Source organism: Hordeum vulgare, chromosome 7H (genome assembly GCF_904849725.1).
Source record: "Hordeum vulgare subsp. vulgare chromosome 7H, MorexV3_pseudomolecules_assembly, whole genome shotgun sequence".
NCBI lineage: Eukaryota > Viridiplantae > Streptophyta > Magnoliopsida > Poales > Poaceae > Hordeum > Hordeum vulgare.
The window spans coordinates 364,350,298-364,373,429 of record NC_058524.1 but is presented as its reverse complement, the minus strand read 5'-3'; positions in this window follow the sequence as shown (position 1 = coordinate 364,373,429).

Here is a 23,132-nt window from a genome sequence, read left to right as displayed (position 1 = left end):
TTCTTCTTCTTCTTCTTCATCGATCTAGGATGGGTTCCAGGCCGGCAGCCTAGGATAGCAAGGACGGACGTCGTTCTTCTTTTCTCGTTTGTTTTTGTCCAAAGTCGGACCCTGCTCTTCTTCATGATGATTATGTATTGTACTGTTGTGACTCTGATGTAGCTTGTGGCGAGTGTAAGCCAATTCTATATTTATATCTCATCTTTTTAGTACATGTACTTGTAACGATATCCATTTTGCGAAACGACGAGATGCGCTTCTATACCTGACGCGGCCCTCGTGCCAAATTCAGGATAGGATCGCATCTTGGGCATGACAAGTGGGTATCACAGCAGTACCGACCTAGGAGCCCCCTTGATTGATCGAACTTGGCCGATTCGAGTCTAGTGAAAAACTACTTTAAGTCTAGTTATATATAGGAGAGTAGGATTCTTTTTTTCCTCTTCTATGCTCTGGTGAGGAGTCTTGACATAATAATTTAAACTACTCCTCTTCTCACTCAATATTTTTTTAGGATCACGCATATATTTTTGGAATCTATATGATGCTGATGTGACGGAGTTCTGTCTTGGTGCCTCATGTGTGACTTGATTTCTTCCGGGGAGTTGACCTCCAAGGGATTATCGAGCACATCATTATCATTTAGATTTCTTTGTATCTCAGAACGAAGGATGTTCGTAATTGCTTCAATACTAGTAGTGGGGAGATAATCCCGATGTCCCTAGTACTGGTGCAGATTGTTCGGGAGTACTACCATACTTTGTATCGTTGTGATCACGAGGGTCTGTAGTAGATGAAGGTCCGAGATTCTGGTTGTGTGTTGACGGATGTGATACATTGGACGGGTTAGTATAGGAGTTGTGTGAAATATTACTCCTTTTATCCGTGTACCAGATTGCATGACCAGAAATCCCGGGAATTCTTAGGTGGGAATTCAAGTAGTTACTTATAGGACAATCTTCCAACAAATGCATGATGTTAGGTTGGGGTTCGAATTCTGGTGGATTCGTTTGTTGACGGTCGACTTACATCAGTTCTCGCTGTGTCTTAAAGAGTCCTTGTAGCTTGCTACGACTCGGGGACGCTTCGTATGTCGTGTGCACTGCCTTGCACAGGATGGCTACTGTAAGGATCGAGCCCGTGCGATCCTGTCCATGAAAATATCAAAAGGAAATCTTTCTCATGAGTTTTTTCGGGCTTGTTTCATAAGCCTCACCCTTTGTTTTGTTGGAATATGGTAATTCGTGTTGCTTCGATGTCAAGTGGTGATTTCAGATCTTTCCCAAGTGGTGTTCTTATATTTTTATGGGAGTATTAATTCTGTTGCTCAAATCAACTTGTCTTTTCAATTTCTTGTCAACCGGAGTCGTCATATCAATTCTTTTCCAACCGGTCTACTTCTCTTAAGTGAATTCAATCCTCTCTAATTTTGTAAGATCATTCTCTTATTTTATCCAGAGTACATCTCATCTATCCCAAGTTGTCTTTGTTTTTCCCCGCACTCCCGCCCTTTTCTTCAGTGATTCAATTTTCATCCAAGTGCATTTCATTTCATTGTTGCTTCCGCTATCTTTTATTCCGTGTCCTATCCGGTGATTCGTTGTGAAGATTCTCAGGAGATTCATGTTCATCTTTATTCATTCTTGTGGTCTTTTCCGGTGAATTCAATTTAGTTGTCCGTGCATCATATCCTTTTCATCCTTTAAATTCTTTCCCATGTTGGAGATTCTTATCAACCTATCTTGTTATTCTTTTCTCTCTATTCTATCCGGAGTGTTGAAGATATTTCAGAAGTCCTGATTCTCGATCCTTCAATTATTTCGAGGTGCTAACCTCATCTAGTTCTATTCATACCGGTGCAATATATCTCTTGCTCTGAAATCTTTTGAACGGTGGTTTCTTCGAGTGGGACCATAACCCATAGGTTCTTTCCCAGGATCTTTCCTGGCTCGTTTAATCTTTTCCCGGAGATCATTAATTCTTTTCAGCTATGACGTAAGTATGGATTTCATCAATGATATTCCTTCTTCAGGATCAATTTGAATCAATTCTCTTATTTGCCTCAACCTTGCATTCTTCTTTATTCCGGAGGTCTCATTAATTCTTGGTGTTGTTTCTCGTCATCTTTCTCAGCTTGCAAACTCGAAGGAGTGTTTCTCTCAAATCTTGGTCCATTCTCTTGAAGATATCTTTTCAGCTTTGTGTTGTCTTCTCAGTTGTTTTCGTTCATGAGTGATCCCTTTCTTGTTATCCGATGCATTTCTGAGTTGTTTTCATTCTCGATCCTCCGAAGGCCATCATTTCAGAAGATTCTTCGTTCTCAGCTTTCAACTTTCATCCTTAATTCTTCTCAATTGTTGTCTCTACGTTCGTCTCTCAATTATTCTGGTGCCTTGTTCCAGTTTTCTCTCAAGTGGCTCATGATCTCTTCATTCTCATGTATCTCCATTAATTCGTGGTGTTCCCATTCAATTGTGAATTCTTACCGGTGCGTCCTTCAATTATGCTTCATGTGGTGCGTATCTTTCTCTCCCTTCAAGTTCTTTCTAGAAGAATAAGTGGTACGCTAAATCCGTTGTTTGTCATCAATTAAACTTGATGAAGGATAAGCGTAACATAATTCTTATTCTTGTTCATAGTGATATGCATTCTTCTTTCGGAGTGGCTCATGATATCAATTCTTATCCCATGTGCTTATCTTTCTTTTCCGGAGTTCTAAGTTCTTTTAAGTATCTCTTGTGAGGCCTCATCTAAATCTTGGCAAGGTCATAATCTTATTCTTTTCTACCTTCATATCTTTGTATCATTCATTTGTATACGGAGGTCCTTCATGGTGGTTCATCAAGGTTTCAATCCATTCTCAGGTGTTCTTCAATCCAATTGTGATAGAAGTTGTCATTCTTTTCTTCATTCTCTTCTTCCGTATGAGCTAGTTCCTATTCTCTTGTTCCGGAGGCATTGTGATGTTATTCTTTTGGGTTAATCATGTTGTTCTATCAAGATCAAGGTGTTCCCTTGTTCTATTTTAGTTGTTTATTGTGAATATTGTCTATTTCTCCCATCTTATCAAAATTTTGTCCCCTTATCCTACCGAAGTGCTGCTGAAATTTTCCGTGAATTCTTGCTTGTTTCTCATATCATTCCTCATCGCTTTGCAACCTTCAAGGATCGTTGGTTTCACTCGTTTGTCAAAGAAGTGACTAAGTTTTTACCTCTTGTTCTTTCTCATCCTCTCCCCCTTTCATTCTTGGATCTCGGGGCGAGATCCTCTTGTATTGTAGGAGAGTTGTGACAGCCCGAGACCGACGTTCCAGAAGATTCCCCGCTTTATTCCGTTTTCGTCGTGTGGTTATTTTTATTCGTCGCATCATCATCGCTGAAAGGGCGTGGATGTCGCCTAGAGGGGGGGTGAATAGGCGCTTTAAAATAATTAAGTATTAGGCTTGAACAAATGCGGAATAAAACTAACGTTTAATATGTCAAGCACAAAACCTACAAACAACTAGGCTCACCTATGTGCACCAACAACTTATGCTAAGCAAGATAAACAACAAAGTGATAGCAAGATATATTACAATAAACAATATGTCTATCACAAAGTAAAGTGCATAAGTAAAGGGTTCGGATAAGAGATAACCGAGGCACGGGGAGACGATGATGTATCCCGAAGTTCACACCTTTGCGGATGCTAATCTCCGTTAGAGCGGTGTGGAGGCACAATGCTCCCCAAGATGCCACTAAGGCCACCGTGATCTCCTCATGCCCTCGCACAATGCAAGATGCCGTGATTCCACTAAGGGACCCTTGAGGGCGGTCACCGAACTGGTACAAATGGAAAACCTTGGGGGCGGTCACCGAACCCGTACACGTGGCAACTCTTGGGGGCGGTTACCGAACCCGTACAAATTGCTCGGGGCAATCTCCACAACCTAATTTGAGATCCTGACGCTTGCCCGGAGCTTCACACCACAATGATTGAGCTCCGAGACACCACCAAGCTTCTAGGACGCCAAAGCATCCGCGAAGAACAATATCTAGGGTACTAAGTACCAAAGGTAATAAGCTTCTCGAACTTCACTTCCACGTATCACCGTGGAGAACTCAAACCGATGCAACTAATGCAATGGCAAGAACACACGAAGTGGTCTAGTCCCTCACACTCAAATCCCTCCACAACAACGAAAGCTATGAAGAAATATGAGAGGAAGAACAAGTAGCTCACAAAGAACTCCAAGATCAAGATCCAAGGGGTTCCCCTCACATAGAGGAGAAAGTGATTGGTGGAGATGTGGATCTAGATCTCCTCTCTCTTCTCCCTCAAGAACAAGCAAGAATCATTGGAGGGATTGAGAGTAAGCAAGCTCTAAGAATGTCAACAATGGAGGTAGAATAAGAGCTCAAAGAATGGATAAGGCCAAGGGCGAAGAAGACCCCCTTTATACAGTGGGGGAAGGAATCAGACCGTTACCCCCAGTCTCTGCCCAAGCTCCAGCAGTACTACCGCTGGCTGCAGCGGTACTACCGCTGGCACTCCAGCGGTACTACCGCTCACTGCAGCGGTACTACCGCCAGCTAGCGGTACTACCGCTGGCCCCAGCAGTACTACCGCTGGGCCCCTGGTAGTGCAAAGGCACTACCACCGCCAAGAAAGTCTTCGCAAAAAGGTCCATCCACGAACAATCGCTAGGCAGGCAGTACTAAGCTCCTTGAGAGGTACTACCGCTGACCAGGGGCGGTACTACCGCCAGCCAGCGGTACTACCGCCAGCCAGCGGTACTACCGCTAGGGCCAGCGGTACTACCGCCAACTCTAGTGGTACTACCGCTAGGTCCAGCGGTACTACCGCTCGCCACTGAAACAGCCATAACTTTCGCATACGAGCTCCGAATCGAGCAAACCCAAGCTTTTTGGAAATCTTAAGACCATGCAGATATGAAAATGCCAATGATATAGAGATGTGAGTCCTCTATGAATGAAGAACCGGCAAAAACTCCAACATCGAAAACATCATAGTAGATGCATATGGACTCCGTTTTCGATGAACTCGAGCTTGTCACGAAGATGACCATAAGCTCTAAAGCTCACAAAGAGAAACACCAAACAAGAACCAAGAAGTATGATTCAAGGATGCAAATGGTTTGAGCTCTCAACGAACGATACGATCAAGCTACTCACTTGAGAGCCCCCCTTGATAGTACAACAGTCTATCCTAACCAGAAAACCTATCAAGGGCAAACCTATACCTTGCACCTCGTCCTCTTGAGCTAGATGATGATGATCTTGACTTCCTCAAGATGGACCACATTTCTTGATTGCGTTGGCTTGATGAAGACTAGTTGATTGCTCCCCCATACTCACTATGGGTGAGCAACTCTTCAGCATATCTTCACAAGTCCATTGCCACCACAATGGACGGCAAGCTTCAAGCATGATATCTTCGTGCTGATCCACTTGAACTTGCACATCGCAATCTTGATGACAATCACAACTTGACGTCATACTTCATGGGTTGTATGAGATCTTCTCTTTGACACAAGCCCATGGAAACACACCTAACCCCCACATAGAACTCTCACGAAGACCATGGGTTAGTACACAAACACGTAATGGACAATGCTTACTATACCATGGGATCACCTGATCCCTCTCGGTACATCTTGTACGCTTTGTGTGTTGATCATCTTGATTTACTCTTTTTGTGAGATCTTGATCAACCTTGTGTCTCTATGACCATTCTTTGGATAATACCTTGAATACCACCTTGGTCATCATATAAACTCCTTGAACCCAATAGATGGACTTCAAGAAGTGCCTATGGACAAATCCTATAAATATAACTTAAGGCAACCATTAGTCCATAGGAATTGTCATCAATTACCAAAACCACATATGGAGATATATTCTCTAAAATTCTCCCCCATTTTGGTAATTGATGACAACTACTTCAAGAGAGTTTATATAAGGAAATAAGCATAACCAACCGCACACATACAAAGCAATAATGCTTGCGTGCAAGATGTAAATGCTTATGCAATAAAAGCAAACCCCTCTAAACATATCCAAAGTAAACTCTCTAAACTTCTCCCCCATTGGCATCGATTGCCAAAATGGACGAAAAGTTTAGAAAGCCAATATATTTGGTGGTCCTCCAAAAAGTGTGTACTTCTCACCAAATGAGTGCCAAGAAATACAAAAATACAATGATAAGTAGTTGGAGGAAAACACACTATATTGAGGACCCAAAGATTGCAAATAAAAGAATCGTATGCCACAAGGACATACCACAATAGAGGCAAGCAATCAAAAGATACCGGATGGAACAAACAATCATATGGTCCTTCGAACCACATGAATAAAAGATATTATGATAAAAGCAACGGAGTGTTTTACCAAAACTAGAGAAGCTCCCCATGATTTGTGCACTAATAGGAGATTTTTGTATATGATACAAGTGCACAAAATAGGATCGTTGCTCCTACAAAATTAATAAAAACACACAACGGGTGCAAGAAGAAAGATGAGACAATAAGCAAATCTCTTGCACAAAACAAGTGGTTGAGCAACATGTAAAAGAAGCAACTTAAGATTAGGCTCAACCAAAATAATGTGTGTGAGTCATGGCAAGGCACTTGAGAAGACTAAGATAAGGATGAACATTACTCATCAACATAGTCTTGATGAAATGAGACACAAAGTGCAAGACATATCATTCCCACACACACATACTAGGAAATGGGTTCACAAGCTTACTAATAAACAAAATAAGAACCAACGCTTGTGACAACCCATGGTGAAGATAGGAAATAAGAACCTTGTCAAGAGAGGAGGGATACCAATCGAAATGGCAAAACCCTCATCAAGACAGGCATGAGGAAAAATAATCATCACGGCCAAAGAGTGCATCAAGATGTAGTAAAATAAGATACGCACTCAAGACAAATCCTTTCACGAAGCCACCAAGAACTTAAAAAGGAAATGCAACGGTGGACGTAAAAGAAAAGAGGATATCAATTAGAGATGTAACTTCTCTCAAGTGTAAAAGATTCTAAGTAGAAAACAATCATGATGATATATATCCACAAAGAAGAATGTACACACGAAATGGTTACAAGAAGGAACAAACTAGATATCCAAAAGGAAGTCATAAATATATCAATAAGATCTTTTGCTTGGAAGCATAGCACATGGCCTAATATTTTCTTATTGTACAATATGAACTTCCAACATACGAACATCAAAGACATCCCAACTAGTAATAAGACATCATCGTTAGGATGCTTTGAGAAAGGAAACTACTACAAGAACGAATCAAGAGATTCATGCCATTATGAAACCTGCAAAGAAAAGACAGGGGCCTTTGCAAGAAGATAATGCATGAAGTAGATACTTCTTACCGAGACAACATTGGATTGATGTAGTAGATAGTTGTTCTTTGATCATCCTAACTTGGCTTCAATAATCACATGGTCTCAACACCTTCCTTATAGGTGAGCCGAGCATCCAATGCATCTCCAATTGTTCCTGGAACAACAAAACAAACAAAATGGTGCCCAAACTCATTGGGACCAAAGAGTTAGAAAAACCGACAATACATAGGACAAACTCCACATACATATGTGCATATAGATATGAATTTGAATTTCATGCACACGTTAGCCATTTTATGACAAGGTGGAGTTTCCCCTAAATATTGGGTCAAAGAAAGAAAGCATGCCAAAGGAAATACATATAGTAAATATGCATGCTCATGGCTTTCAAGAATCCAATCAACATATAGTTGATAAGATACCAAAAGACAAGGTATCAAGTGATAATAAGATAGCAAATGGAAAACTATCACTTGAGGGATATCAATTAAAATATACAACAAGGAATGAGATATCCATTGACACATGCCAAATAAAAAGGAAACAAGATACCAATTGAAGGAAAACAGACACAAGGTATCTAGTTTCCAAAAGAGAGCTAGGTTCCAACAAACCAAACCCTCGACAAATTTTCATGATGGCACAAAGCATCATAAAGAGCAAGACTTGCCTCCCATCAACATACACTTGATGGGGATCAAAAGATTTTATAATGGGCGTATAAAGAGACTGTTCTAAAGAAAATAGGATAGCTCCCCCAAGGGTTGTGCATTATATAGAATTTGCATTTAAATACAAAATGAACAAGATGGGATCATCACTTTCTATATATTTATAAAAACACTAGACAAGTTAAAATAGATCCACAAGAGGCAAGGAAGACAAACGAAACACAAAATCCAATGTAAAGACGATTAGAAATTCCTACCACATGATGGGAATACCAATTGTCAAGGACAAGAAGTATTTTGGAAATGATACTCATTGGTAGATCGCAAATATTTCCAAGATCATCTTAACCCATAAAACACAAGCAAATCACACTTGTAGAGCAAACATGCCACCTAGGAACAAGATAATTTACAATATCAACACTAAGTGGCAATACCTCAAATGTACACATTCTCTAGGCTTGTAATATGCACATAGCATATTACTCCCCCATAATGTGATCACCCAACCATATTAACAAGTGGCAAACGAAAAACCAACAAGAGACAATTAATAGACCATTTAGAATTTGAATTTCTCATGAGTAAGACATACCACATAGAAGCTAGATCATCTTGAAATATCAATACTAAGTGGTATTCCCCATGTATACACATTTATAGGATCGTGGGGTGTGCGAAGCACATCACTCCCCCATAATCAAATAATCCATTAATCTCTCACAAGAGCCAATCAAAGATACAAACAAGATGCAATAAGGCTCAATCCAAGACTCACATGTACATGATATGCAAACCAACATACACATATTCACTTACTCAAGATAAGCAAGTTGGAAGCACAACATATACAAACACATGCAAGGTACAAAACCACAACATGCAAAAGGGGAAAGCAACTAACAATGTAAATAGTTTAAGTACAAGTTACCGTAAGGAGGCACATTGGATATAAGATAGAAACTCGGTAATCCAAATGACTTGGCTTGAGATAATATGAATGATGAAGACCCCTTAATTCTTCATTATGTATCCAAGTCTCTAATGTCCTCCATATTCACCTATCGATCAAGTTTGAGTTTATTGGTCCCCAACCACGTTGGGTCCTAAGAGGTTAGTCACAATAGGCTTGGCAACCCAAATGGTACTTTTATTGACACCACTTTGAGTACCAACAAACTTGCAAACACATTGCCAACCTTATCCTTCCCAAGAGAATAGATATCATCAATAATGGTTGGGTTGGATAAATTACCTCTCGTGCAAGAAGAAGCGAAGTGACCCTTCTTACGACATAAGTAGCAACATCTACCCTTTAATTTCTTCCCTATTGATTTCTCGACATGAGGAGTGTTGGCTTGGGTCTTATTGGGAAGGGGCCTTTCTTCAACTTGTACTTGAGTATGTGAGTGCACTTGTGGCCTCTTCCCTTGTTGCTTGTGACTTTGGGGCTTCTTCTTTAGTGGGCAAGATCTAACATGGTGCCCTTCAATTTTGCACTTGAAGCAAATAATCTTGGCCAAATTCTTGACTTGATCTTGGCCCTTCTTCTTGAAGCTTTTGGACTTATTATTCTTGTTGGAGTTGAATCCAAGTCCATTTTTATCATTCGGGGATTTTTGTCCACACAAGACATTGTTGAGTGTGGACATCCCTTCATGAATCTTTTCCATGTCTTTCTTCAAGGAAGTGACTTGGGCCTTGAGCTCTTTGATTTCCTCTACATGGTTAGTATCAACACAAGTACTAGAGGAAGTATAAGCTTCATTGTTAGAGCAACAAGGCATGGAAAGTAATTCATCACAAGATGGACCAACATTATGAGTAGATGAATTACAAGGACTAGCACATGGCAATATAGCTTTTTGACTAGAAGTAGTACTAATGTCCACATCAGGCTCACTCGATGTTACCTTTGTAGTAATGGCCTCATGAGCTAATTTTAGCACATTATGGGATGCTAGAAGATCATCATGAGAGCTTGTGAGCATTACATGACTTTCTTCCAATTTCCCATAATTGCTAGATAGCAACTCATGTTGAGCCCTTAGCTCAACATTCTCCTTTAAGATGGATGCTTCACAAGAAGTAGAGTTAGTAGCACAAGCATCTTCATTAGGAACAAGAGGAGAAGGCACCTTGGCAAGCTCTTTAGCATATGAAGCTTCAAGTTGAGCATGAGACTCGGTGAGTTCGACGAGCGAGCTCTTAATAGCCCTTGAGCCATTTTCGAGGTGCTCATAGTCCTCAAGGAGTTTAGCATGTGCAACTTCAAGCTTATCATTTTTAGTTCTAAAATCATTAGCCACCTCAAGAGCTATATCATAGGATCCCTTTAATCTAGATAATTCTAGAGCAAAGGTTTCCTCAAGAGATTCCTTGGTGGTTTGTTCATTATCTAGAGCTTGAGATAGCTCTGCGATCTCATTATCGTAATCACGCTCATGACCTCCATTGTCTCAATGGTGGCCTCATGCTCCTCAAGATGAGCTTCCAACTTCTCAATGTATTTCTTGCCCTCAGTGGCAATAGACATGATTTCCAAGAAGTTGGAACGAGCAAGTTTATTCTTATAAAGAGATTTAAAAATCATTTCACCCTTATTTTTTAAGGATGCAATATTATCACTCTCTTTATCATTATCCTCATCCCCATTATCATCAACATCATCATCATGAGATATATTGGAATTCAAAGTAGGAGATACCTTTGAAGCCTTAGCCATAAGGCAAAAGTGAGTCACAATAGACGATGATGTGGGATCCCTTGAAGCATCATTCAAGGCCACATCTTGTTCCGTGGAGTGATGAATTTCCTCTACATTGTTAGCACAACAACTCGAGGAAATATATACATTTTTATCATGGCAACAAGATATAGGAGGCATATCATCATGAGATTTAGACACACAGTTTTTACATGATATGCTCGGACTAGCAACACAAGCATGTGAAACATTTAGAGTGCTCGAAGTGTTAACGCCCAAAGATGAAGCATTGCAATAATATAGTGATGAAGGATCATCAACAATAAACCCACTTTCATTATTGCAATGGTCACCACTACTCACCATATCATTACCTTGTGGAAATCCACATGTAGGTGAAGTAGATGAAGTAGAGAAGACCACACGACCGGAGGTGGAGGGAGAACAATCATCCCTGCAAATCTTGGACACACCATATTTATCTTGAAGCTTTGTCCACAACTCATGAGCATCCCGGAATGGCATGAGTTGAAATATAACTACATTGCTCAAAGCATCAAAAAGCACATTAGAAGCTTGAGCATTGAGATAAGAGTTTGTCTCATCCTCTAAAGATATATTTTGAGAATCCTTTGGAGGAGAAAAACCCATATCTACAATTCGCTCTAAATTTGGGTCCATGACCCTAAAGTGATTAAGCATGCGAATTACCCAAACATCAAAATTTGTGCCATCGAAACTAAGAGTGTCAGCGAATCCTAAACCCCTAGTCGACATCCTTACTCTCTAGGTGGTTAAACCTAATAAAGAGAGACCTAGCTCTGATACCAACTGAAAGGATGTGGATGTCGCCTAGAGGGGGGGGTGAATAGGCGCTTTAAAATTTTTAAGGTTTAGGCTTGAACAAACGCGGAATAAAACTAACGTTTAATATGTCAAGCACAAAACCTACAAACAACTAGGCTCACCTATGTGCACCAACAACTTATGCTAAGCAAGATAAACAACTAAGTGATATCAAGATATATTACAATAAACAATATGTCTATCACAAAGTAAAGTGCATAAGTAAAGGGTTCGGGTAAGAGATAACCGAGGCACGGGGAGACGATGATTTATCCCAAAGTTCACACCCTTGCGGATGCTAATCTCCGTTAGAGCGGTGTGGAGGCACAATGCTCCCCAAGATGCCACTAAGGCCACCGTGATCTCCTCACGCCCTCGCACAATGCAAGATGCCGTGATTCCACTAAGGGACCCTTGAGGGCGGTCACTGAACCCGTAGAAATGGCAAACCTTGGGGGCGGTCACCGAGCCCGTACACGTGGCAACCCTTGGGGGCGGTTACCGAACCCGTACAAATTGCTCGGGGCCATCTCCACAACCTAATTGGAGACCCCGACGCTTGCCCGGAGCTTCGCACCACAATGATTGAGATCCGAGACACCACCAAGCTTCTAGGACGCCAAAGCATCCGCGAAGAACAATATCTAGGGTACTAAGTTCCAAAGGTAATAAGCTTCTCAAACTTCACTTCCACGTATCATCATGGAGAACTCAAACCGATGCAACTAATGCAATGGCAAGAACACATGAAGTGATCAAGTCCCTCACACTCAAATCCCTCCACAACAACGAAAGCTATGGAGAAATATGAGAGGAAAAACAAGGAGCTCACAAAGAACTCCAAGATCAAGATCAAAGGGGTTCCCCTCACATAGAGGAGAAAGTGATTGGTGGAGATGTGGATCTAGATCTCCTCTATCTTCTCCCTCAATAACAAGCAAGAATCATTGGAGGGATTGAGAGTAAGCAAGCTCTAAGAATGTCAACAATGGAGGTAGAACAAGAGCTCAAAGAATGGATAAGGCCAAGGGGGAAGAAGATCCCCTTTATATAGTGGGGGAAGGAATCAGACCGTTACCCCCACTCTATGCCCGAGCTCCAGCGGTACTACCGCTGGCTGCACCGGTACTACCGCTGGCACTCCAGCGGTACTACCGCTGACTGCAGTGGTACTACCACCAGCTAGCGGTACTACCGCTGGCTGCAGCGGTACTACAGCTGGCACTCCAGCGGTACTACCGCTGGGCCCCTGGTAGTGCAAAGGCACTACCACCGCCAAGAAAGTCTTCGCAAAAAGGTCCATCCACGAACAACCGCTAGGCAGGCGGTACTAAGCTCCTGGAGCGGTACTACCGCTGACCAGGGGCGGTACTACCGCCAGCCAGCGGTACTACCACTAGGGCCAGCGGTACTACCGCCAACTCTAGTGGTACTACCGCTATGTCGAGCGGTACTACCCCTCGCCAGTGAAACAGCCATAACTTTCGCATACGAGCTCCGAATCGAGCAAACCCAAGCTTTTTGGAAATCTTAAGACCATGCAGATATGAAAATGCCAATGATATAGAGATGTGAGTCCTCTATGAATGAAGAACCGGCAAAAACTCCAACATCGAAAACATCATAGTAGATGCATATGGACTCCGTTTTCGATGAACTCGAGCTTGTCACGAAGATGACCATAAGCTCTAAAACTCACAAAGAGAAACACCAAACAAGAACCAAGAAGTATGATGCAAGGATGCAAATGGTTTGAGCTCTCAACGAACGATATGATCAAGCTACTCACTTGAGAGCTCCCCTTGATAGTACAACAATCTATCCTAACCAGAAAACCTATCAAGGGCAAACCTATACCTAGCACCTCGTCCTCTTGAGCAAGATGATGATGATCTTGACTTCCTCAAGATGGACCACATTTCTTGATTGCGTTGGCTTCATGAAGACTAGTTGATTGCTCCCCCATACTCACTATGGGTGAGCCACTCTTCAGCATATCTTCACAAGTCCATTGCCACCACAATGGACGGCAAGCTTCAAGCATGATATCTTCGTGCTGATCCAGTTGAACTTGCACATCGCAATCTTGATGACAATCACAACTTGACGTCATACTTCATGGGTTGTCTGAGATCTTCTCTTTGACGCAAGCCCATGGAAACACACCTAACCCCCACATAGAAATCTCACGAAGACCATGGGTTAGTACACAAACACGTAATGGACAATGCTTACCATACCATGGGATCACTTGATCCCTCTCGGTACATCTTGTACGCTTTGTGTGTTTCTCATCTTGATTTACTCTTTGTCTGAGATCTTGATCAACCTTGTGTCTCTATGACCATTCTTTGGATAATACCTTGAATACCACCTTGGTCATCATATAAACTCCTTGAACCCAACAGATGGACTTCAAGAAGTGCCTATGTTCAAATCCTATAAATATAACTTAAGGCAACCTTTAGTCCATAGGAATTGTCATCAATTACCAAAACCACATATGGAGATATATGCTTTAACAATCGCATCATGCGCATCATCTGCATTGCATCGGCATCTCTGTTGGCGCCAGTTTTTAAACTTGCATCCGTTGTTAGTTGCCGGTTCTCGTCGTTGTCCGTTCTGAGCCGACTGCACACGCACGCGCCCGCGGCATCGTCAAATCTTGTTTTTAAAAGTGTGTGTAAAACTTTCTCTAATTGGGTGGGAATTTGACGTGCGGTCTTATTTTAATATAGCTAGGCCGCCTGTCGAATTTTGTTGCAGTCGGAGTCCGTCTGGTACCCGAACAGTCGACCGTAGCGGCACCGTATTCAGTCTATCGTCGGAAGTCTTTCGGTGTTTTATATATCGTTGCCGGGCCGCCCGTTTTCCCTCTTGTCTCCGGATAACTACTCTACACGGCCATTTAGTCCGTCCCGCATTCGGAATTATTCGAATCCGACCGCGGGGTTGAAACCGGGGCGGAATTTCGCTAAACCTAGCCCCCCCATTTGTCTATAAATAGATCCCCGTGCATTTTCACACAGCCACCACCCTCTCCACCTTGAAAACCGTGCCCCACCTAACCCTAACCCACTCTCTCTCTCCTCCCTCCCTCCTCTGCGCAGCCGCCGGCCTGCCCAACTCGGATCGGGCCCTCTCGGGCCCATCTGGCTAGCCGCCGCTGTGTGCTCGAGCTCCCTGCTCCCGAGGCTCCTTCTCCCGCAGCCCCCGCGGCCTTGCGCGGTCCCCGCCGGCCGGAGCCTCGGCCGCCCTGCAACCGCTGCTAGGGTCCCGTGTCCCCTGCCCGTGCCCCGCTGCATCTCGTCGCCCGCCGCCGGTTGTGGACGCCCCGAGCTCGCCGCCCCACCGGCTGAGCTCCTCGCCCCAATGCCGCCTCGAGCCGCCACCACCGGGAACGGAGCCCCGGTGGCCGGATCTATCCGCCGCCGCCGATTCCGCACCGGTCCCCCTCGGCTGAGCGCTTCTTCGTCGGAGTCTCTTCCCGACCGACGCCATGGCTCCTCACGAGAGGACGAGGGCGCCCCGTGACCGACGACCGAGCCTCCCCGCCTGGGCCTCCTCGCCACCTGGACCTCCTCCCGCCTGGGCCCCGCAGCCGGCTTAGCTAGGCCTCGGCCTTCATCCGCCCCAGCAGCAGCTCCACGAGGCCCAGCACCGGCCTGCCTTCCCCCGCTGGCACAGAGCAAGGTGAGACTCTATCCCTCGCCCTAGGTGCCTTTTTGCTATGTTGTGCATGCCCTTTCGGCCCAATAGGTTTTTAATTTTTTTTTTAGTTTTCGAATTAGTGATTTCAGGATTTAGACGTATATTAAATGCCCGTATCTTTTAATCCGTAAGTCGGATCGCGATGAATTAGATATGGTTTTGTGTACAATCTCGCGTAGAATACGATTTTGTAACTTGCATAATTTTTTGAAGTAGTTTGCCGTGCCGAATTAGTTTGCTTAGAATACGATTTTGTAACATAATTTTTTGAAGTAATTTTTTCGTGCGTGTACGGATTGCCCGAACCCCGTAGATAAAATGTATTTTAAAGTAGTCGTTGGTATTTTTGCATGTAGGGTTCCGTAGCTAGTTTATATTTTCGCGTTTAGGACATATTCCCGCATATACGTGTGGCGATATTTTTGTGTTGCAACCCCACATGTTTTATATGTTTTCGGGGTAGAAAAATCCATAGGATTGTTCTGTGTATTTAGTTTTAGCTTTTGAGCAAGTTAGTTCGCGTGATATTTTGCCAAGGTGTCCTCTTGTCTATTTCTTAGGATTTATTCCGTGCTTCGTTTGAAGGAGTTGTCAACTAGAGATATGGCCTTGGATGTTTAGTCTAGCCCCTGGTAATTTTGGTAGCAATAGAAATCCATGTTTAGGTGTGATTTGCTTGTTCTTTACTTGCTAGAAAATAGTGTTGTTTTAGAGATGCTGAAATATTTCTAAGTCTGAAATCTGTTATATTTTGTTGTTGTCTTTGCATGAGTTTATCTTGTGATATGTAGCTCTTTTGAGGTTGGTGCAATGGAGTTAGTTGTTGACTTTGGGTTTCTATAGCATGCTGTCATTTTTCATGCCATTTGGAGTCCTGTAGCTTATGTTTTTGCTGCTGTCAATATGGCTTCAGATCGAAAACTGCAGTTTCATAAACTGTTATTTTCACTAAGTCTGAAACTATGTGTGAGAAGCCATTTTGTGACTTCTTTTCCTAGTGATCCATGCTTCCATTCTAGATGTTGTTGGTTAAATGTTGTAGTGCTACTTTCCCTCTATCGTGTCATGCCTTGGTTGAGTATATAGATTTGTGTAGCTTGTAGTTGTGAGGTGTAGAAAATGCTATGTGGCTGTTTTTGGCAGATTGTAGTGTTTTCTTGTTTTGCTCGTAGTTGTTGAACCGTAGCTCCGTTTTGTTTGTGTACTATATGAAACTTGCTTCGAATCTCGTGTATTTTCTCATTTTCTTGCTGGTTGTATGTTTTGAAGTGCTCGTGACCGTCGTTGCACACATATTGCATTCATGCCATCATATCTTGCGGTGCTTGTATCTTTTGAACCGTAGCTCCGTTGGAGATGTTCTCTATGTGTAAATTGCTTGTAACGACGAGTAGAATCATGTGAACCTATTTGTTTTGCTGTTTAAAAACTAATTAAATGTGTTAGTTCAGATCTCGATAGAATTGTAAATTAACATGTGAGGTCGCTTCGGAGATGCTATATGTCATTTCCGACCTCATTTAAAATGCCTAGATAGGTAGTTTAATTACGCTTCACCTCTTGCCATGTTTAATAACATTAAATATTGCCGTGTACCTAAGCGGGATAGAACTAAATAATGAAATGTGGAGTTTCGTCAATATGCAACTCGTTGCATATTGAACTTCACTTAATGTGTAGTGTTTGATTGTGTCAATTCTCATGCCGTGACTTGCATGTATTGAGCTGGTCATGCATCATATGTATTGTGCATCATGTGGTGAATATCGTGTCTTGATTTGTGTTTCCGGTTTGCTTCGTCTCGATGGAATTCCGCAAGCGTGTCGGATTCTGAGGACCGTTCGACTACATCGGTTCGTCTGCTTCACGGAGTCATTCTTCTTCCAAGCGGGATCTCAGGCAAGATGACCATTTCCCCAGATACCATTACTATCATTGCCATGCTAGTTTTATCGCTTCTATCGATTATGTCTCGTTGCCTACCACATGTTAAATGTCAGCCTCTCAACAATGCCATGAAAACCTTCAACCATACCAACCTACCAAACCACTGATTGGCTATGTAACAGCTTGCTTCACCATCTGTTAGCGTTGCTAGTTGCAGGTGTAGTTGCTTCCATGTGAAAACATGGGTTCCTTGTTATATCTAATTTAATGCACCTATATATTTTGTAAAAGGTGGAAGGCTCGGCCTTTCTAGCCTGGTGTTTTGTTCCACCTTTGCCCCCTTAGTTTCGGCTACCGGTGTTATGTTCCATAATTGAGCGCTCCTAACACGATTGGGGTTGTTATGGGGACCCCCTTAATAATTCGTTTTTAGATTAAAGCTGGTCTGGCAAGGCCCAACATTGGTACTACATTTTCCCAACATAATAATTTTGTTAATACTGAAAGCATAGGGCGTCATGAACCCGAGGAGTAATTTTACATAATACAGGGAGGGCTAGTGCTGATGGTGCTGGTCCAAAACAGAGCAGCTTACTAACGCTACCCGGGGCAACTCGGCGTCTGGCGTGGTAACCATCGCTCATCCGTCATGTCGTGAGAACGAGATACGCGGCTCCTATCGGGATCGTCGACACGCCGGGCGGCCTTACTGGATTAGTTTTACCTTTGACGAGATATCTTGTGCATCGAATTCCGCTGATGCTTTGGGTAATCTCAGAGTTGAGGTTTTCCACTTAGGAGTCCGACGAGATCGCAAGCTTCGTGATCGAGGATTTCTATGCGGCTTGTGGTAATTTGTGATGGATTAGTTGGAGCACCCCTGCAGGGTTAAATCTTTCGGAAAGCCGTGCCCACGGTTATGTGGCAACGTGGAAACTTTCTTTAACACTGGTTCTAGATAACTTGAAGTTAACTTATTTAAACATGCCAACTAAGTGTGTAACCGTGATTGTCTCTTTCGTGAGTTCCTTCTCCGATCGATGACACGGTGGGGTTGTGTCTGACATTGGTAGGTGTTCAGGATCATTCGTTTCATCATCAGTAGTCACGCCCGTTATGCGTAGATCTTCCCCCTTCTTATTTCTTGTACTCGTAAGTTTAGCCACCAAATATATGCTTAGTCGCTGCTGCAACCTCACCACTTAACCTTACCTCACCCATTAAGCTTTGCTAGTCTTGATACCTTTGGATATGAGATTGCTGAGTCCCCTGTGGCTCACTGATTACTACAACACCAGTTGCAGGTACAGGTAAACGTTACTTGACGCGAGCGCGTTGATTGTTCATTTGGAGTTGCTTCTTCTTCTTCTTCATCGATCTTGGATGGTTCCAGGCCGGCAGCCTAGGATAGCAAGGATGGACGTCGTTCTTCTTTTCTCGTTTGTTTTCGTCCGTAGTCGGACCCTGCTCTTCTTCATGATGATTATGTATTGTACTGCTGTGACTCTAATGTAGCTTGTGGCGAGTGTAAGCCAATTCTATATATATATCTCATCTTTTCAGTACATGTACTTGTAACTATATCCATTCTTGCGAAACGACAAGATGTGCTTCTAACCCTGACGCGGCCCTCGTGCCAAATTGAGGATATGACCGCATCTTGGGGGTGACAGAAGCTCTCGGGAGTACTCGTGGGCATGGGTGCCACATGTTCCAAAGGAACCTTGGAAGCTAGCTAGTGGGGGGAAATGGTTTGAACGGCCAAAAGAAAGCTCTAAGACACACTGGGACATCTTGGACCAGCTAGAAATGGACTGGAGGAAGGAGACAAAGTGCAGAGCACCATTTCTGCACTCCAGGAAGGTGGTCACCACCCCACTTGATGTTCTGGGCCACTCCTTGGCCAGGCCAATGTGTCAAACATGCTAGGCACGCAGGCCACAAGGCACTGGTGAAGTTTGGCTCCAAGTGCAGCTGGTTTGAATAGGTTTTGACTGGAGCAAACATTCCAGCAGGAAACTAGGGCCTGATAAAAGTGGTTTTCACAGGCAGGGATGGGAGGTGAAACTATGTCCTTAAGCATCTGATATGGAAGGACTACACCACTTCAAAACTTCACCTCAAGCAAAGAAGTGTAGCTAGCACTTGCTGTACAAAGCTACCTTTCAGCCATAGATCAACTTGAGGACGTGCTGCTCATTTGCTCCACATGAGCATGCCATCTCTTGGCTTGAAACAATGCCTTGGGATGCTAGGTACCCTCTGGAAAGGGATGGGGGCTTTGGCTTAAGAAGAAGTGGGGCAAGAGGGGTAAAAAGGGTGGTTCCAAGGGTAAAATGAGGAGTAGTTACATGGAGCCTCTCTCCAATAATTGACCAGTGGTCATGGAAATGTTACTGGAGGTAAAATGTAACTATGTGAAGCTGTGGTAGAAAGTTGAGCTCAAGGGTTAAAGTGGAAGGTGCCAAAGTAGTCAGTAAAGTGAATGCACACAAGGTGTTTGATGAGTGGCAGAGCAACAGATGGACTTCAATGGATATGAAACTTAGTAGGATCAAATAATAGATGAAAATAAGCTTGGACACCAAATTTGGGATTTGGTGGAGAAGGTTTCCAATGTAGACTTGGAAAACCCTTGAAATGGGCAGAAATTGTTTCTGCTTACAAATCCATCCAAATAAATTCCCACAAATCCAATATTTGGTGTGGGGGCATTATTTGAGCATTAAGGCATGCACAAAAAGTTTGGGTCAATTAAAGAAAGTTTATAATGTAAAGTTTCCCAAAGTCAGAAATCAACAGAGAGGGTTTTGAGGGGCTTGGGACAAGTTCTTCTATTCTCCTTGATGCACCACTTGGTGCGGATGCATTATTGGAGTATTAGAACATGTCCACCAAATTTGAGCACAATTGGAGACACTTCACAATGTAGAGTTGCTCAAATTTGAATCTGGACAGATAGGGTTTTAGAATAATTAGGGGAGACAAATCAACTAGGATTGAGATGAAACTTGGTAAGGTCATCAAACATATCATAGGTGATATGCTGGAATTTTACTCGAATTTATTGATAATATTTCTTATAGAAATATTTCAAAAGCTTGAAATAGGCAGGAAGGGTTTTGGAGGGGTTTGCCCAATATTTTGAACATGACCATGTGTTGAAACACATATATATGGAATAAATATACCCACTGAGTTTCCCTAAATTTTCTCAAATATTTAGAAAGCAATAAAAATAACTTTCCTTCATAACAGACCATTTCTGGCTTCACCGAAAGGCATTTAAATAAAATAATAAAATAACTTTTAAAATAATACTTTTGTGCTTTTTGGAAGACATTTTGATAATAGGTTTTAAATAAAATAACTAGTGCAAAATATATTCCCTAATTTGAGGACTTGTAGCACAAACCTCATGTGAGGGGTTTTGAAGGCTTAATTCAAAGAAATGCATTTTGATAAAAATAATATTTGGTAGAAATAGTTTTTGGTCCTAAACACATGGCATGATCATTAGGCACGAGAACATGGGCTAAGGAGGTGAGTCTCGAGTGTAGCAAGAATGATTGAGATTCAACACAAACATACAAGCAAGCAAGCAAACAAGAGGCACTTCAAGCATCACAATCTTTCACAAAAAGTTTAAATTGGCCCTAATTTTTGAAATAATTTAATTAGTGAGGAAAGCTAAACACAGGGTGTTACATAGGCAACATTGTTTTCCATTATAATATGCAACCTTGCGGACAATATTAGATCATTTGAACAAAATATGCCATGAATATGGCCATAAGATTGATCATTTAGCTCGAAAGCCACGAATCTTCACACATTATAGCTCATTTTTTAGAACACTTTTTAAAAATAATTGTCATATTAAAAGTTTATTATTTTTTCACATAACTTGGTCACATTTAATGGCACAATGCGAAGGTTTTCCATTTTTTTATTTTTCATGCCTGTTTGAAAATGTGGTCAAAATGGAGGATATGACCGTTCCTAGCTAGTGGTTGAATATTGGAAAACTTTCTGTGTTTCTCTGATTAAACGGATACTTATGTACCTAAAAATGTTTTTTTGGAAAAATAAAGAGCAAATTATAATGCAACTCTAGTTCAAATCTGACCCGCTTCTAGCTGAATCGACACAAATTTTTCTTTTCCACAAGAAGCGGATAAAATATTTTGACACCCAATAATTTGGTCAATTGTAAATTAAATATGGCCTAGTATCTTAAAAATGATTTGGTTCAAATTTGCAACACATATATGATAGGTCCTTCACAAAAAAAACTCATTTTTGGCACTCAAAAAATGGTAAATAATTTTTCGTCTATAGAAAATAAAAACTTCCTTTGGCAAGATTGCTTGCCATTACAAGATGCACCCTTGGGCACAATATTATATCATTTGTACAAACTATTCCATGAATTCGGCCATAAGATTGATCATTCGGCTTGAAAGCCATGAACCTTCACACATGATAGCTCATTTGTGAGAACACTTTTTAAAAATAATTGTTGTATTACAAGTTTAATATTTTTTGTGATAACCTGGTCACATATAACGACACAGTGCGAAGGTTTTCCATTTTTTTTGTTTTTTTGAATTTCTCATGCCCATTTGAAAATGTGGTCAAAACAACGGGTGTGACTGTTCTTTGCTAGTGGTTGAATCTTGGAAACAATTTGGTGGTTCTGTGATTAAATAGATACTTATGTACGTAGAAATGATTTTTGGAAAAAATAAAGAGCAAACTATAATGCAAATGCAGTTCAAATTTGACACACTTCCACCTAAATTGCCAGAAAATTGTCTTTCTCACAAGAGGTGGATAAAAGCTTTTGACACCCAACCATTTTGTCAATTTACATTAAATAAGGCCTAGTATTTTATAAAATTGATGTTGTCCGATTTTGAGACCAACATATGGTAGGACCTTCACAAAAAAACTCATTTTGGGCACTCGAAAAATAGTAATTGGATTTTTTATCCAACAAAAATGAAAAATTCGTTAGGCAACATTATTTGCAATTCCAAGATGCACCCTTGTGAAAAATATTATATCATTTGAACAAACTATGTCATGAATGTGGCCATAAGATGGATCATTTGAGTTGGAAGCCATGATCCTACACACATGATAACTCATTTCTGAGATCACCATTTTAAAATAATTGCCGTATTAAAATTTTATTATTTTTTCTGATAACCTGGTCACATATAATGACACAATGCAAAGATTTTCCATTTTATTGACTTTGTTTGAATTTTTCATACCCATTTCAAAACACGATCAAAACGACAGGAATGATCGTTCATAGCTAGGGGTTGCATCTTGCAAAAAAATTGTTGTTTCTCTGATTAAATAGATACTTTTATACATAGAAATAATTTTTAGAAAAAATAAAGTACAAAGTATGAGGCAATTTTAGTTCGAATTTGACACGCTTCCAACTGAATTGGCGGAAATTTGACTTTTTCACGAGAGGTGGATAAAAGCTTTTGACACCCATACATTTGGTCAATTATACATTAGATATTTCTTAATAGTTTACAAAATTGATTTGGCCCAATTTTACAACAAATATATGGTCGGCCCTTCACAAAAAACTGATTTTGGGCACTCAAAAAATAGGAAATGATTTTTTTCATCCAAAGAAAATGAAAACTTCCTTAGGCAACATCGTGACACTTAAAATGTGGTATAATATTTTTGAAAAATGGTGTAGTCCAATTTTGCAACAAATATTTAATATTTTGTTTAATTTTTCTAGAGATTTGGGTAAAAAAATCGTGTTTCGAGCCGGCCAATTAGAGACCACAAACTGCCTTACGCGGATCACCTAGTTGGACGCGATGTGAGCCATCCATCAGCATCCATCCAACGGTGGTGCCTCTCCTGAGAAAGCACAACCCTAACCACCCAGACACCCAC